We start from the raw sequence: 15,205 nt of genomic DNA, 5'->3' as shown, positions 1-15,205 counted from the left end.
GCTGTGTCCTCCCGCTGTCCTGCAGCCCAATCAATAAGAGCCTCCAGGAGGCCATCTGTGTGTCTGCATGTGTGTGTGTGTGTGTCTGTAAGAGAGTGTGCGCGCGTGTGTTTACGCAATGCATATGTAATGTGTATGCAAGTAAATATGCATGTGTAGCTGCGCGACGCGTCTGTCTATTACTTTTCTCCAGCGAAAAAAAGAACTGAATGTGTTTTGGTTTCGTGGCTTCTGTGGAGGGCATTTGGCCTCTTTTCTTAGAGAAAAAATGAGACACATGAGTGAAGAGATCAGAGGCAGAAACTGGGTGAAACATAAGGCGTCTACGCAGTATTCCATCAGGCTAATTAACCAAAACTTCTACTTGCCTGAACACTGTATTGATTGTCCAGGACAATGCAATATGTCAGGTTAATGAGGCAAATAAAAGCTTCTGGAATATTTTATGAATTTGTTGTCATGTTTTATTATTTCAGTTGACTACGCATGCTATTTAGTTGTTTCCATTTTGTGTGTGTGTGTATCCATTCTTAGCTTCTCTATCATGTGTGTTTCCCTCAAGTGGCCGGTTACTTTATATCTAACCGTCTGCTCTTCCTTCATCTTTGCGAGTTGTTTTCTCTTTCGGATGCTCTGACGTTAGTGAAGGTATTTGCAAAGATTCAATACATTTTATTTTTGGCCTGTGTTTATGAATCGTGCTGCTAGTGTTAGTTAGCTCAACCGTTAAGCTCAGCCAACTGCAATGATCCCATCTGAAACAAACACAGTTTGAACACCAGCCATGTCACCTAAACAGGTGTGTTGTACCACGCTATGTACACCATGCTGCTGTACAGGCGGATAATAAAATGCAGCTCGCACAGTAGAACGATGCTGAACATATTCAGCCAAGCCGAACATGTTTAATGTTGTGTGAGCTCGGTTAAATTGAGAACGAGGGGCACTTTTTGTTTTACTGTCCTAGCTACGAGGACATAAGGGATGTACCCTTTAGTTAGATGACCTCCATTTATGTTGATTTCTTTTGGCTGGGTGACAAAGACCAACTCGAGGTTTGCTTCAGGAAGAAAACATTTCTTGAGAAGGCATTTCTTTTGTTTAAGACGAACAGGGAAAGAAAAACTGTAATTTTGTAAAGTTATGAAATGTTTGACCACTGCAGCTGCATCTTTGGTGACTTATAAACCCAGCGCATTATGTGTGACACAAAAATAAAGAAATAAATCATGGACCTATTGTTTTCTGCTCCTAGTTGCAACCATGGTATGATGTGTGCTCCTTTTGTGCAAGTTTTCCTATTGTGCAAGAACATACGGTTGAAGTGTTTTCTCACGCGATGGTTATTGTTTGCTGAAGTTGAGGCTCAAGGACGACTCTGCCAGGTTTAGGGAAAGATCATGGTTTGTGTTAAAATAACTACTTTGTTAAGGCTAAAGGACGTAGGGATTGGCCAGCGAGCGGGGCTCGCAGACAGGAACTCACATGCACTAATATGAACGCAGGGACTGAGTGGCTACACAAACAAAGCACTGAGAAGCTGGGATTAAAAACCACACAGATGGAGTTTGACTTCACTCTGCTCAGGTAGACGTTACTTCACTATATCGTATAACAGTTTTTTGCTGCTATATCAATGCTCTGAAGTTCTTCTTTTATGCAGATGGATCTTTGTGGAGGTTGGCTTTTAACTTCATGTTGATGCCACGGTTTCTGCCATGTTAAACAACCATTTCCTGTGCATAGTTGTGGTGCTGTAAATGGGGTTTCCAGATCTTAAGGCAGTAGTATGAGAAAAGCAGGTTGCTGTGGTATCAGTCCTTTATAAAAAGCTCGGTAATTTTAGCACTGGCTGCTTTTGAGGTATTTTGTGCCTCTGCATCAATGGATACCCGTGCATGTTGTTGAACTGTTGCTCCTCTTCCCTTTTTACGCTACCAAATACTCCACTAATTGTAGGTTGGATCTGAGAGAAATGTGGGATTGAAATTCCCCGTATTGTTGAGCATGTGAAAAGCTCCTCCTTTGCCGAAATGTTAATCCCATTGTGGTTTTGAAGAGGATGTAAATATATCCAGTCATCTCAAACGGGAAGCGAGGGCCCCTTAAAAGACTGTCGTCTAAAAGAGGTGAAGGATGTGAAAAATATTTAAACCTGAAGAAAGATGAGTTGTTCTTTCTTTCATGATCAATGGGCTGTTGCATAGGTGGACAGGTTAGTGATCTTTATTAAGCAGATCCTTCCGACACATCCAGATATCAAGTGAGGAGAGGTCTGTAATTTTGTTATCATGACATAACTGCATCATTTAGCACTCAGCATCACCCTTAAGCCCATTATAGGTCATTGACCTTGCAGTGACATCTCATTGATGGGGGAAGTGCTCACAAATGCTATTTGCGGTATTAAGGCAACTTGGCCTGATAGCTGATACAGTGGAAATAAGATCATGGCCCTTTGTCACGCTGTGGAATGGCCTGGCGAATTCACATACATATTTATTCTGTCAAGACAAATGTCGCCGACTAGCCCATCATTGTCTCAGCGAGACGTCGTGAAAACCACAACAGCACTGTGGGAAAGACTGGAGCGGCTATCAATTTTAGCTTCATTCATTTAAAATGACTTGAGGCATCTTGTCTTTTCATTTAAATGTCAACTGCACTACAATAATAAACTCGTGGCTGATCTCAATACATTTCTTTTAATTGAAGATCCTAAATGTTTTGGCTTTAGATCACTAGCCTGAATCTTTTTTTTTAAATGGGTTAAATGAAGTTGCTGATACAGTTATCGAACAAAAATGCTTTCACTGTCATTTTCAATCACTGGAACGTGGGTGGAATTAGTAATTCCATTACTTTCACATCAATCACACAGGACATGTAATTTCTGTAAGTATTGGCTAGCTTTGTCTGTTATCTTTTTACTGGGTAATTTTAGGATAAATTGTATAAAGAGGCTCAAAATAAGACAAACCCACAAGGTGTCCAGGAAGAGCTTTTGACATAATTCCACTGGAATGACAATCAAAAACGTTACTGCTCACGATAAAGGATACAACATGCGATCATTATAGTGCTAATATATTCTATAAGCTTCAAACTGAGTTTTTTCTCCGTCTGAATCAATGTCATGTCATTGTACCACACGGCAAGGTCGTCTGACCACCTCGGTCCCTCAGGCTCTTCTCCCCATCGGACTAAGACAGAAATCGAAAGTCCTGTTCAGGAAGAACAAAAAATGTCAATGTCTCTGTTGATTCAATTAGGGAAAAGGAGTGTGAGAGATAAAGCTATGTGCTATTCATCATGGCTAAGGTAGAACTCAATATCGAGCTATGTTAATTAGAGCTCTGTAGCTAAAACCAATGACTGTGGGAAGCAGCGCTTCCACAAATAGTTTCTACCTACCAGGATCAATTGATCTTGGTCTTTATACTCGGGCTTTCTTAGTGACGCACTGTTAGAGGCGATGAATCCCCAACTAGGTAACAGCTTGATTACTATCAATTGTAAAAAATAATATTTTTTAGAGCTAAACTAACCTTTAATAAAATAAAAAAGTGTTCTTTTTTTTCGTTCCCTTGAGAATATTTACTGTTATTGTCTCCAACCGGCTCCAACTAGTTGATCTCAATTCTTGAAATGACTACTCAGAAAAATGATGCACAACATTACCGTCAGTGTCTGTCACTTTAAATAAGTTTGATCATAAAACAAATCTCGCCACACAATGTTGTCTTTCTGTCTGTGGCCGCCTCAGACCTCTCCCAAAACATCACCTTGTGCTCTGAGGCATAGTACACTTCATTTCAAAGGGATGGGTCGCCTCAGTGCCTAGAAGGTGAACTGGCACCTCTTCACTAGTCCACTCTCTCTACCTGGTAGGTTCAGATACACAAACCGCCCAATATCAGGGCGCTGCTTCTTCCTGTGTAACATGTAAAAACCCCTTTACTCAAGGGCAACTTGGTTTGAAGAAACACAAATCTAACAGTGACCTCTGTGTGTTAACCAAGTTCTGTTCTCTAATGAGAGTCTGAGCTTGCTCTTTTGAGACACACAAATCTAAGACTCTGCAGCCCTGAACGTCGGCTGTTTTCTGTTGATCCAATAGGATTTTCTTACTTGTCTTTCAGTGTTCAGAACCACAACAAAGATCTCCTGTGCGAGTGCATTGGTTTATGTGTGTGTGTGTGAGTGTATGTTTGTTTTTTTAAACCATGCTTAATTGCAGCAGTATTAGGTGTACTTAAAGAGAAACAGGAACCATGTGGAGAGGGGGATGTGGTCACATAAATCTGCCATGTTAAAGCTTGTTGCCACTGAGTTATTTGCACACTATCCAACAAAACAAGTTGCACCAAGCAGAGGAAAGTGTGGTACCGACACTGTATCAACAGGCCATCTAGCTGGAGCTGTATCAGCACCTCTTTGTATTGAGGTCACACATTTAAATTAGACTGCAGTGAACACTGGACGAACATCTAAGTGAAAAGAATGAGTTGATATGCCGAGACGAGTGCTGTAGGCTTAGTAATAGAAGCATAGCTTTCTTTCTTGTTTTTTGTCTTGTCCTCCACGCCGCCTTAACCCGAACCATCGACACACACACATGCACACACACACACACACACACACACACACACACACACACACACACACACACACACACACACACACACACACACACGCAATCTTCTCCTCTCCTTCTTCTCTTTCCCATGTCCTTGCAAGTTGTGTGTACAGTGGATTTGTGTGGGAGCCGGTGATAGCAGGTATATGTGGGTGAGATTGGTTCCAGTCAGGCTTTACGTATTGATGTATACGGCTCATACTGCAGTCACTGAAAAATGGAAATTTGCTCACCATACCAAAAGAACACTGCATGCACATCTACACAGGAAACGTATGACAGACTCGCTATGTTCATATTTAATTTTCATTCAAAAAAAAAAAAAGATTGGTTGCTGAAAAACTTCGGTGTACTGTGTGGAAAACACAGCAAGTCTTTAAAGCAGAGCCATGTCCCAGTTCTGGTAGGTGACAACAAGTACCGGTAACTAAATGCAGACGCAAAGGAGATACAAGGTGAAATTCAATTGACCAATTTGATCCAAAGATTTCATTATAAAAGAAGAGGGTGAGGCAGGAAGGCAGTAGGACAGTGAAGTGAGACATACAAGCAGGAAACACGTACAGGTAGCAGGGGATGCTATGGCAGCTTCATTGGCAGACCAGCTGGAAAAGAGGAGCTGGAAACTGGCATCTATGTGCTGGGGCTGATGAGGAGCAGCTGGGTAGGCAGGTGATCTGAGTCAGGTGATCTCTAGAGGAGGGGAAGTCACTGAGGGCAAATAGAGGGCAAGTACAGCAGGGCAGGATATGGAGCACTCCAGAATTGACACAGTGGGAGTGGAAAAGGAAAGATGGAGGAGATTGAAAACCAAAAGGGATGGATGATCAAGGCGACGCGGTCTAACTTGTGTCTGAGCACTGAGACAGTTGGGTAACAAGAAGCCAAAACAAGGCTTGACCCAGGAGACACAACGCCTGTAATGAGTGCGCTCGGACCAATGCAGATGCCACACCGCGGGAGTCGATCCCAAGAGGCGGCCCGTGGGTGGACAACCTATGTAACAGCAAAGCCGAGGAGCAGAGGACTGAAAACGTGAGGTATTTCTGCGCATTGGAAAAGCTGAATAAGTGCTCTAGAGGACATCAGACTCGGTTACTGGGGATGAGCAGAGCAGGGCTGTTTGCAAGGGCTGCCAGGGAGTTGGGAAACCAGGGAGAACGTCTTTAGAGGAGGCGTGAGTGGCAGGTTAACACCCCCTGAAGGGCAAGGTGCAGCAACAGAGACATAAACCCACAGTGAAGATGATGTTTGTCGGAGGACTGGATTTGAAACTCTCGGACACTGATGAACTGAAATCAAAGCTCAGCAAAGGTCTGATAGACACTTAGATAACAGTGTCTGACCGCTAAAGGCCAAAGTAACCAAGCCTTTTTTTTGCATTATAAAGATCTAAATAAATAAAAACATTTATGTATTTATGTAGTGCACATCTGCACATGATCCTACCACCGATTTTATTTTATTTTTCAGGGCAAAGCTGCAAGTTTTATAGGTGCAGTACAAATTCAATGCCCCTGTAATATATATATATATATATATATATATATATATATATATATATATATATATATATATATATATATATATATTAGGTGTGATCCCATGTTTATATAAACAGAGTATTACTCATGCTGCCTTCTAAATGACCTGCCATGTGTCATCACTGAGGCAGCTTTATAAATGTTCACTACTGTGGGTTCATCTTTATGATTACCTCTCTCTCTCTCTCTCTCTCTCTCTCTCTCTCTCTCTCTCTCTCTCTCTCTCTCTCTCTCTCTCTCTCTCTCTCTCACCCTTTGGGCTCTGCTGTGCTTTAATATTTATCAAAACAATTTCAAGTGACATGCAGCCTCTATTCTAACCAAGACAGGATGGCCTCAGGTACATCCAGACAGAAGCATCCAAATATGTTCAAAACAGACTTGCAGCAACTGGAAAGCTGGCCGTGTGGGCGCTGTCTGACTGATGAAAGCACTCTGTAGTGAGCAATAGTTAAGTAATACTTCCAGTAGCCTGCCTAATAGTATCGTATAATAACAAGTAAATGACTGTATACTTTTTGCAATATCCTACCTTCAACACTACAGACGTGATTGAATTGTTCCTCTATGCATTAATATTGCGTACTCCGTGTGCTGACGTGCAACAAACATCAATAACAAATGATTGTAATTATGAAGCCAGAGCCTGGCTTCTCCATTTTGCATAGGAACCCTGACATGGATCACATGGTTTCTGTGAATAATTAATCTGATGGGCTGCGCCGTCTCCAGAATACTAAATATTAACAATCATCTAAAGTGCTATTAGGAACCAGTAATATCTGCCGCCCGGCCAAATTAATACATTATCACGCCACATTTCAAATGTTTTTTTTTTCCCGTTTTTTTTTTCCCAGAATCACCCGGGCGTTAGCATATTCCCCACCTGCATGTTCCAAATGAATCCATCAACAATGACACACACACATATACGTACACAGTGGTTAAGGCTGGGGCCGGCTGAGCGATCCGTCTTGTGCTTGTGTTGTGCGTAAATGGAGTTCTGTGTTATACAGGCAGGCGTGCTCACTCAATACTGCCCCCCCCCCCCCCCCACACTCGTCTCCCTGGGCTCCTTTTCTAACCACTGCCACAGAAAAGCATCAATCATCTCTCATGGCCAGACACTTAGATGGACATGGAATATTGATATGGCTTTTAAGATGTGGGGCATGAATATGATCTCTGACACCCATCTGCCTCGCTCTGCAGCTCTACATATAGCCAGTGAAGTATTGGTGGATCTGCGTGCAGAGTATTCATTGCAAGTCAACTTATAGCCGGTGCGCTGAAATACTAGAAGGGCAGTTTCAAGTCGGGAGCAGTAAAAATGTATTCAAGACAAGGAGAGCAAATACCTCGGATGGTTAAGATGTTTGTCACGAGAACAAATATTTGCTCTCCACGTTATTCCTTTTTGTTTCCTCGATAATGAGGGAAGTTTCCAGTTGAAGTGCGTCGTTCTCATTGTGTCGGGCTGTCGTGTGTGTGTTCTCGCGGGCGTACAAATGTGTGTCACTGTTCCACAATTAACTGGTGAATGGAAACTTCTCCCTGCAGACGTCTCCTCGTTACCTGCTGTGTGTACTTGGAGCTCGCCCATCGTCCCCTCCACTGGAAAAAAAGGAGTGTCATCGTCACCATAAATAACATGGTCCCTCTTTCCTTCCCCCCCCCCCCCCCCCCCCACCCCCCACTTCTATTTTCACCTGGCAGTCCTGGCGGGCCTTTCTGCAGCTCTCCATGCATGAAGATTTACTGCTTTATGTATCATTTAAGAATCCATTTAAATCAACTCCCCTTATGTTACGCCAGAAAAAAAGACGTTTCGCTAGATATATCTCTCTGTGTAAGTGCAGGGGGACAGAGATCTTGTCACATAAATAAAAGGTAACTTCTACGCGCGTGTGTGAATATTTGTCAGGTGGCGAGGAGAAATCCAATGTGTCTTTACACAAATTGACTATAGACTTTACCATGTTTTAAGTTGTATTTGTTAGTAAAAAACCAATTCCAATGCATTAGACAGTTTTCCCATCCCTATAATTAATAACGTAATATTTTCGGACACATCATTACATGCAATGTATATTCAATTGCACCACAAAGCTCCTTATCAATGTATGGACACATGTTGTAAACACACACTCCCGCAAACACAATCGTAAGCACACACTATCGTGAACGCTGGAATCTAGAATGGCTACTGCCTCCCTCACAATGCCTTCACGATGATGAGAGAGGAATATTTCCTCCTTCTGCTGACAGCCAAAATGGATTCAGTCCAAAAATGTGGTATCCTCCACCGCCCTGAGCGCTGAAAAAGCGAGAGTTTGCGAAGGTTCAAAAACAATGCGCTTTGGATGAGAGCACGGCAGTTAAATAGGCAAACATATGATGGATTTTGGACATGAATAAATCCATCATCATTCTCAGGAGGACAGGCAGAAATTGACTTGTTCAGGTAACAGAGCCACATCCTCTCGACATTTAATGTGTCAAGCGTTGAAATCATGAAACATCTTTGTTAGAAAGACTCACTCGACCCCCTCGGAGTAAAATCGTTAAAACATTCGTTGCAAGGAAGGAGGAGAGTCAGAAGTACAACGTGATAGACAAATTGCATATGAAAGACTGCTCAAACAACGAACGAAGCACCACCTTCTTAAATAGCTTAAGGTTATCAATACACCGAGGCCACGTCTTCATGGCTCCATCCCCCCCATTACGTCTTTACATTGGCCTCGGCATGATGTGATATCAATGGAATTGCACGTTCTTTCAGACAGAGACATACAGATTCCCCTGTCTCATGGCTACCAGGAGACATGTCAAGCTTGTGTGTAGGATTAAACAGAGACAGGAGGACGAGAAGTCTGAATAAAACAGTGAAACAGGAACGGATTAAGCGTAAATACGTTTTTCTTCCAACAATCTCGCGTAATGCGAAGAGTGAATACAACCTGTCACTCGCCGCCGGTGTATATTTCTCTTGCAATTATTATGACATTATTGTTGGACTGTGTCAATGTTAGCTACTTTACCTTGACAACAATATACATTGTTACATTTCACCAGCACTTTTTTTATTTAGCACATTATAGTATTTGATATAATTGGGTTAGGTGGTTTGAAAAAAAAATGATTTATTGCTGATGCGTTTCCACACATCAACAACGATCAACTCTCTCGTTTTCTCTGTCTGTCTGCTTTTGAGTGTGTGTGTGTGTGTGTGTGTCTGGCAGTGCTTTGGGCGCTGCCGCCTGTCTCTCGGCGCTGTGGATCTAGGGCAGGCGCGGAAATTTGGACACAGAAAGGAGGGCTCTCAAGTAAGACTGGATCCCTCTCCGTTCACACCAAAGAGACGTTCAGAAGATTTCTGTGCTTCACATCGCTAATCATGACTGCTGTCGAGATCTAACGAGGCTTTAATTAAACACTTTATTGACATGTTGCAAATGAATCTTTAATGTGTGCCATGTCATGCTTTTATTTTAAGCACGCAAGCATGGCAGCGTCGAAAGTATAGGTGCGCCTGTTGAGCCCAGGTTCTGCTGTCGGACAGTCACGGCTGAAAAAGTGAGAGCATTTGTGTCCTCGCTCGCTCCGAAAAAGGGGGACAATGTTGAGGAAAGAGATGAAGGGACGAGGACAGTAAAGGCCTGCACAACTGTTGGTGGTCACAGCCGAGTGCACACATCCCCCTGGCTGCCTTCAGGCTTGACCTGTGTATGAGCTCTGTCTATCCCTCACAGTCTGAACACCTTTAGACACACACACACACACACACGCACACGCACGCACACACAAACACACACACGCACAGTGACAAGTGCACACAAACAGATCTCCCTGTCCAGCAAATGCAGACAGGTGTGCAGGCTCAGTCAACAAGATTCTAACACAGCGCTTTCACGCACACATGCACACACATAAACACACGCTCGGCTGCCAGCTGGGGGAGGGCGGGGGGGGGGGGGGGGGGGAGCAGATTTGACAGAAACATCCGGCAGGTCACTTGTGGCGCAGGTGCTTCCTGCTGCTGAAGCTGTAAAAATCCTTGCCTGTTTCCACATAATCTCCCCCTCTCTTTTTCTGACGGAGTGGATTTTGTGTCCGGATTACCTGTCAAACTGGTCTGTTTGCACTCACAGAGTTTAGTTTTTGCCACATCAATTATATGCTACGCTATAACCGTGAATAAAAAGTCACTTTTTGCTGTTATGCTAATGATATTGGACACTAGAGAGGATGCATGGGATGCAGCTCTGGGTCTTACCACAGGAGGAATGCGTTACAAAGATCTGCAGGATTTATTAGCGTAACTCTCCCTCGACAAAAGGGAGCACATGATTCCATAGGGCATCAATATGAAGCAGAACAATCTGTGTGCAGATAACTGGATCGCAGAGAGAGAGAGAGTGGTGCAAGGTTAGGATGCTTGTCTCATGAACTCCAAGAAATCTGAGGATTCCTGGAAGAAAACAGAACCTGCTTTGCATAGTATGTATGAGGGTCATAAAAAGGTCTACTATCCGACTTTTTGCTAAAAGAGAAGAATAAATAACTCCATATACAGAGTTGTGATTCCCCCCCCCCCTCCAGCACTGTACATTACAACCGATGTGGAACCAGTTGAAGTGCAAAACGGATTGGCCTAGCGAGACAATGTCTCACCGCATGATCAATATCTATCTCTGTCTCCCAGTTAAATGAAAAAAAGACAATCTTCTGCTAATGCATCTCCTTTATTACTTGTATTTATCACCAAGTGAGATGAGAGAGAAAAGGAGGGCTGGGGGGGGGGGGGGGCAGCAGCTCGGCGTGTTGAATATGAACATAGTGAGTCACACATAACAGCCTGTCAGCTACAAACAGGGCAACCGAGCTCTCTCCCACCATATGTGGAAGTGTGGTGCTGTATGAATATGGTAAAACCGACCAGATTTCCATCTCCGCCTGGTATCTGCAGCGTGAATCCCGCTTCAGGACTTTGGTGTTCCCCTGCAGCCTTCCTTGACTGCCGCTTTAATATTTGATGAATCCCGTAATAGCTAGAATATATTGAGGAAGTGGCCTTTGTGTGTGCGGCGACAGGCGTGTTGGAGGGAGGGCGGCGCCATATGTTACAAAGAGGGGATGAAAATTGGCTTTGGCTAAAATGGACAGAAATCTAGAGAATGTGCCGGAGTCCTGGAGCGAAGACAAAGAGGAAAAAGAAGAGGAAAAATACCACCCCCCCTCATTTCCTCATCACCTCCAACAAAGCCAGGTATTAAAGAAACACCTGTGGTTTGAGCAATGAGAAATCTGGAGCTCCAGCTCCTCTTCCTCCTCTTCCTCTCACCATGGACTCATCCTCCATTTCTCTTTCACCCCCCCACCCCCCTGCTGCTGCATCCCTCTCTGGCCTGGGGCGTAATCTCTTCCCCAGACAAAAAAAAAAAAAAGGCGAAAGGAAGAGATGCTGACATGTAATAAAGCAGGACTGATTCTCTGTTTGGGGCTGAGGCTGGAGCCTGGCTTGGTGAACAGACTGGAGAGAGAGAGAGAGAGAGAGAGAGAAAGAAAGAGGGCATGTATTTCTACCGCAAAAAGATGAAATTACTGACTAGCAGATGCTTGCTAATGAAGTGTTGACAGGCAGGGTGAAGGGCCAGGCGAAGCTACTGTATAGGAAATGATTGAAAGAGGAGGGAAAAGATGGATGGTGAAAAGACGGATGAGGGCAAGGGAGGAGAGAGAGAGAGACTGTGTGTGTGTGTGTGTGTGTGTGTGTGTGTGTGTGTGTGTGTGTGTGTGTGTGTGTGTGTGTGTGTGTGTGTCTTAAGCTTCTATTCTCCAACTTCAGAACTTGCGCTGTGCTCGGTCACCAGGGGAACAGATAGCTTTTAGCAGGCTACCCTGAGGTGGATAAGACTGCTCAGTCTCTCTCTCTCTCTCCCTCTCCCTGTTAACTCCCTCTTTTTTTGTGCTCTCTCCTCGTTTCATCTTTCTCCTTCCAAGCATTTTGTTTTCCTTTGGTACCCCTGTGACACTGGCGCAGGTTTGAATTGAAATACATTCATTTCTTCTCCGTTCTCATGCTGCTGCTGCTGCTGTGGACATAAACCTTCTCTATCCAGAGCAGTCAGGGCTGTCATTGAAACATATTACCTCTGTTTCCTGCTCCCCTCACACAGGTGGTGTCATATTTCCAAGGCTGTAGATGAATAACAGGGATCATTTCACGTTGACAGTTTTTTTTCTTCTTCTTCTTTTCTTTTTTTTTTTTTTTTATATGACGACTTACCAGCTTTGTTTATCATTTCTATTGTTTATTCGTGCGATCAGATCTGAGCCGGATGGCAAACATCGGAGACGGACCCGGTGGGTGATGAAACACAAGGACACATGTGTTGGGTGGGTGGGGAGGTGGGGAGTCAGGACGGCGTGGCGAGCTGTAGTCTGACATAGCAGGTGAAAGAGTTGTTTTTTTTCATGAAACAGAAAAAGCACAGGGGGAAATAAACAGCGGCACACCATCAGCTCCCTGGACCTGCACATTTTTTTTTAACTTTTTGTATAACTTCTACCTCCTTGCCCAGCGTGCTCGCCTTCCAGTCCTCCATATGCACATCACAGAAAGCTCATGATCCCCCAGAAAGTTGTTCCTCACACCTTCTCTCTCTGTTCCCTTTGTTCTGTGGAAATGAGCGCCTATGATCTGCTGCCTCCTCCTCCTCCGTTAGTGGACGAATGTACCAAGCAAGAGCCATTTCTTTGAGTAGGCATCGCCTCCTGCTGCTCCAGATTACAGCTCATTAGTAGCCGCGACAGAGCGACAGCCCACACCACGCATCCCATCCCCTCTGATTCTCACATTGTTTCCCGCCATTCGAGTGTGGCGAGCCACAGCGACAAACACGATGGAGGTGGTAGTTATGAAGGTTGGGGGGGATTGAAAGGGAGACAAAGACAACAGCGAGGTCCTTGTTCACAGTTTGCCAGCTGCTGATGAAGATGTGAAGAAGCACTTTAAGGGAATGAAATGGCATTCATGACAACTTTATATATCACAGACTTCATCACGGCGATTGTTTTGCTAGTTCATTTGGAATTATTCGATGAAAATGTTTTGATATACTGTGCATTTTTATATTTAATATTGCTTTGCTTGTACGTATACGTGATGCTGTAGCGAGACAAATCCCCCTTGTAAGATTAACACAGCAGCTATCTATATATTGCAGTGAAGGGAATGCTACAGGGTTATTAGAAAATGTATTTCATCACAGAAGGCAGTATGTTGTGTTGCTGGGTTGAGTGAAAGTGACCTTCAGGTTGCTGCCAATTCAGAGATGCAATTTGACTTGGAGTAGGAGCAGAATGAATAGTATTTGTCTCTAGATTTGACCTAAAATGGCAACTCTAACAACACTTCCTGGAAAAAAAAATATTGGAGGTCAATGAGAGGTCATAGTGGTCAAGTACAGGGTCATCAGCTTGATCCTGTTTGCATGAATAGACGACAGTTTGTGTGCCGCTTTGGCAACCGAGCTCTTGTACACGTCGCTCATGTCTTCTGTCTTTTGTTTGAAGAATAAAACCGCGTTGAGAGCGCTTCTGTCAGCTGTGCCAGGCAGTGTGTGGTAATTGCAATTAAACAGCTTTGTGTTTCTGCGCATTCACATCCATTATCTGTTTTTCCTCTTCCTTCCTGTTTCAGAAGTCCGGTGGAGCTCCAACACATCCCTCCATGGTCCCAGTCTCCTCACTATCCTTGGAAAAGTTTTGGCAAAGTTGCAAAAGGAAACGGATGCCAGATGTGTGCGCTGTATGTCGAGTCTCTTAAATTAAACCCTTTTCTTCGCTTTTGTTTTTGCTGTTTCCTGGGAAAGAAATGCGCAAAACAGGCGTCTGAGTTTCCATGTGAATCAGGACACAATAATTATTGTCATTATTAGAGTGGAATGTAAATGCAGTTGGAGTTAATAAAGGAAGCAAAACAATAGATGCAGCTATTTTCTACCCTCGTGCGGTTTGAATTCCATTTACTGCCTTATATCAATGATAAATACCAGTATTTCACATAATTGTTAGTTTATTAGTATCAGTAAGCACAGTAAAGTAATATCTCAACGGTTGGAGCTCCTGGGATGCAAAAGCAGAGCATGAAGAGTAAGAATCGACTACTCAGATCGGGTCAGTTTCAGTTTACATCTTCTGCTTCTCCTCAAGGGGTGGGCCCCGGTTTATACTCGGTTGGATGATTTGCATCCACTCTATCCACGATGGCCCTATTCAGACTGAAAAAGCAAGGTCGAAAACAGTCTTGTGGGCAGTAAGGAGCAACGAGTTAGTCAGTATGCCCCGTCCTACGCCCACAAACAGTTGTGAGCTATGCTGCAGCACTGAGCACTGCTGCCTGGAGCTGCTCTCTTTCCGCTATCCATATCCCAGCATGAACTTTGACCCTGCAGTCATTCTGACAGGCGGAGCCTCGGACAGCCTATCCGCTGAACTCATTCTGCCTCCATGAGCGCTGGAGCATGAAGCATGCGATACGTCAGAACTGAGATGCGGACATTCTCAATGTCAACAGACATCAAATCCAACCAAACCCTAATTACATTATACTCGCTGGCTCGGCTTGTTCGACGTGTTCTGCACTCTTTTTTTTTCTGCATTCTTAATAAGCACAAACTTTGATCTTATGTGCATTTATGGAGCTGAATAATGCACATTTTGATTCTGGTTTAGAAAAGCACAAATACATTTTTTTTGTGTGACTTACATTTCTCTGAATGTCCACACAGAGCCGGGGCTATGAAATATGCTGCTTGATTCTCGGCCCACATTCAGCTGTTATGTGATGATATTTTTTTTTTCTTTCTTCTCCGGCTACGTTGACCACTCCTGCAGCGCACAGCCTCAGCTCCGTTGAAGCAGCGAGTCTCACCTCGGCTCGACTTCGGGGTCAACCCACTTTCAGCCAGAGCCGTGCAGACTGCCTAATGCTGCGCTCACGCACCCAAACAAT

At 43.9% G+C, this 15,205-nt stretch overlaps 1 long non-coding RNA gene across 1 annotated transcript in view; it reads left to right on the top strand.

The window, feature by feature from the left end:
* LOC137783879 (uncharacterized) overlaps positions 1 to 14,024 on the top strand; it is a 146,585-nt gene extending 132,561 nt beyond the window's left edge. Inside the window, exon 3 of the long non-coding RNA XR_011077365.1 lies at positions 13,892 to 14,024. This is a non-coding gene — a long non-coding RNA (uncharacterized lncRNA). The remainder of the gene's footprint in view (positions 1 to 13,891) is intronic.
* Positions 14,025 to 15,205: the final 1,181 nt, after the last annotated feature.

This window comes from Clinocottus analis, unplaced genomic scaffold, assembly GCF_023055335.1.
Source record: "Clinocottus analis isolate CAN_PGR_092001 unplaced genomic scaffold, fCliAna1.0.p SCAF_1, whole genome shotgun sequence".
NCBI classification, from domain to species: domain Eukaryota; kingdom Metazoa; phylum Chordata; class Actinopteri; order Perciformes; family Cottidae; genus Clinocottus; species Clinocottus analis.
This window is presented reverse-complemented; position numbering and strand designations above follow the sequence as displayed.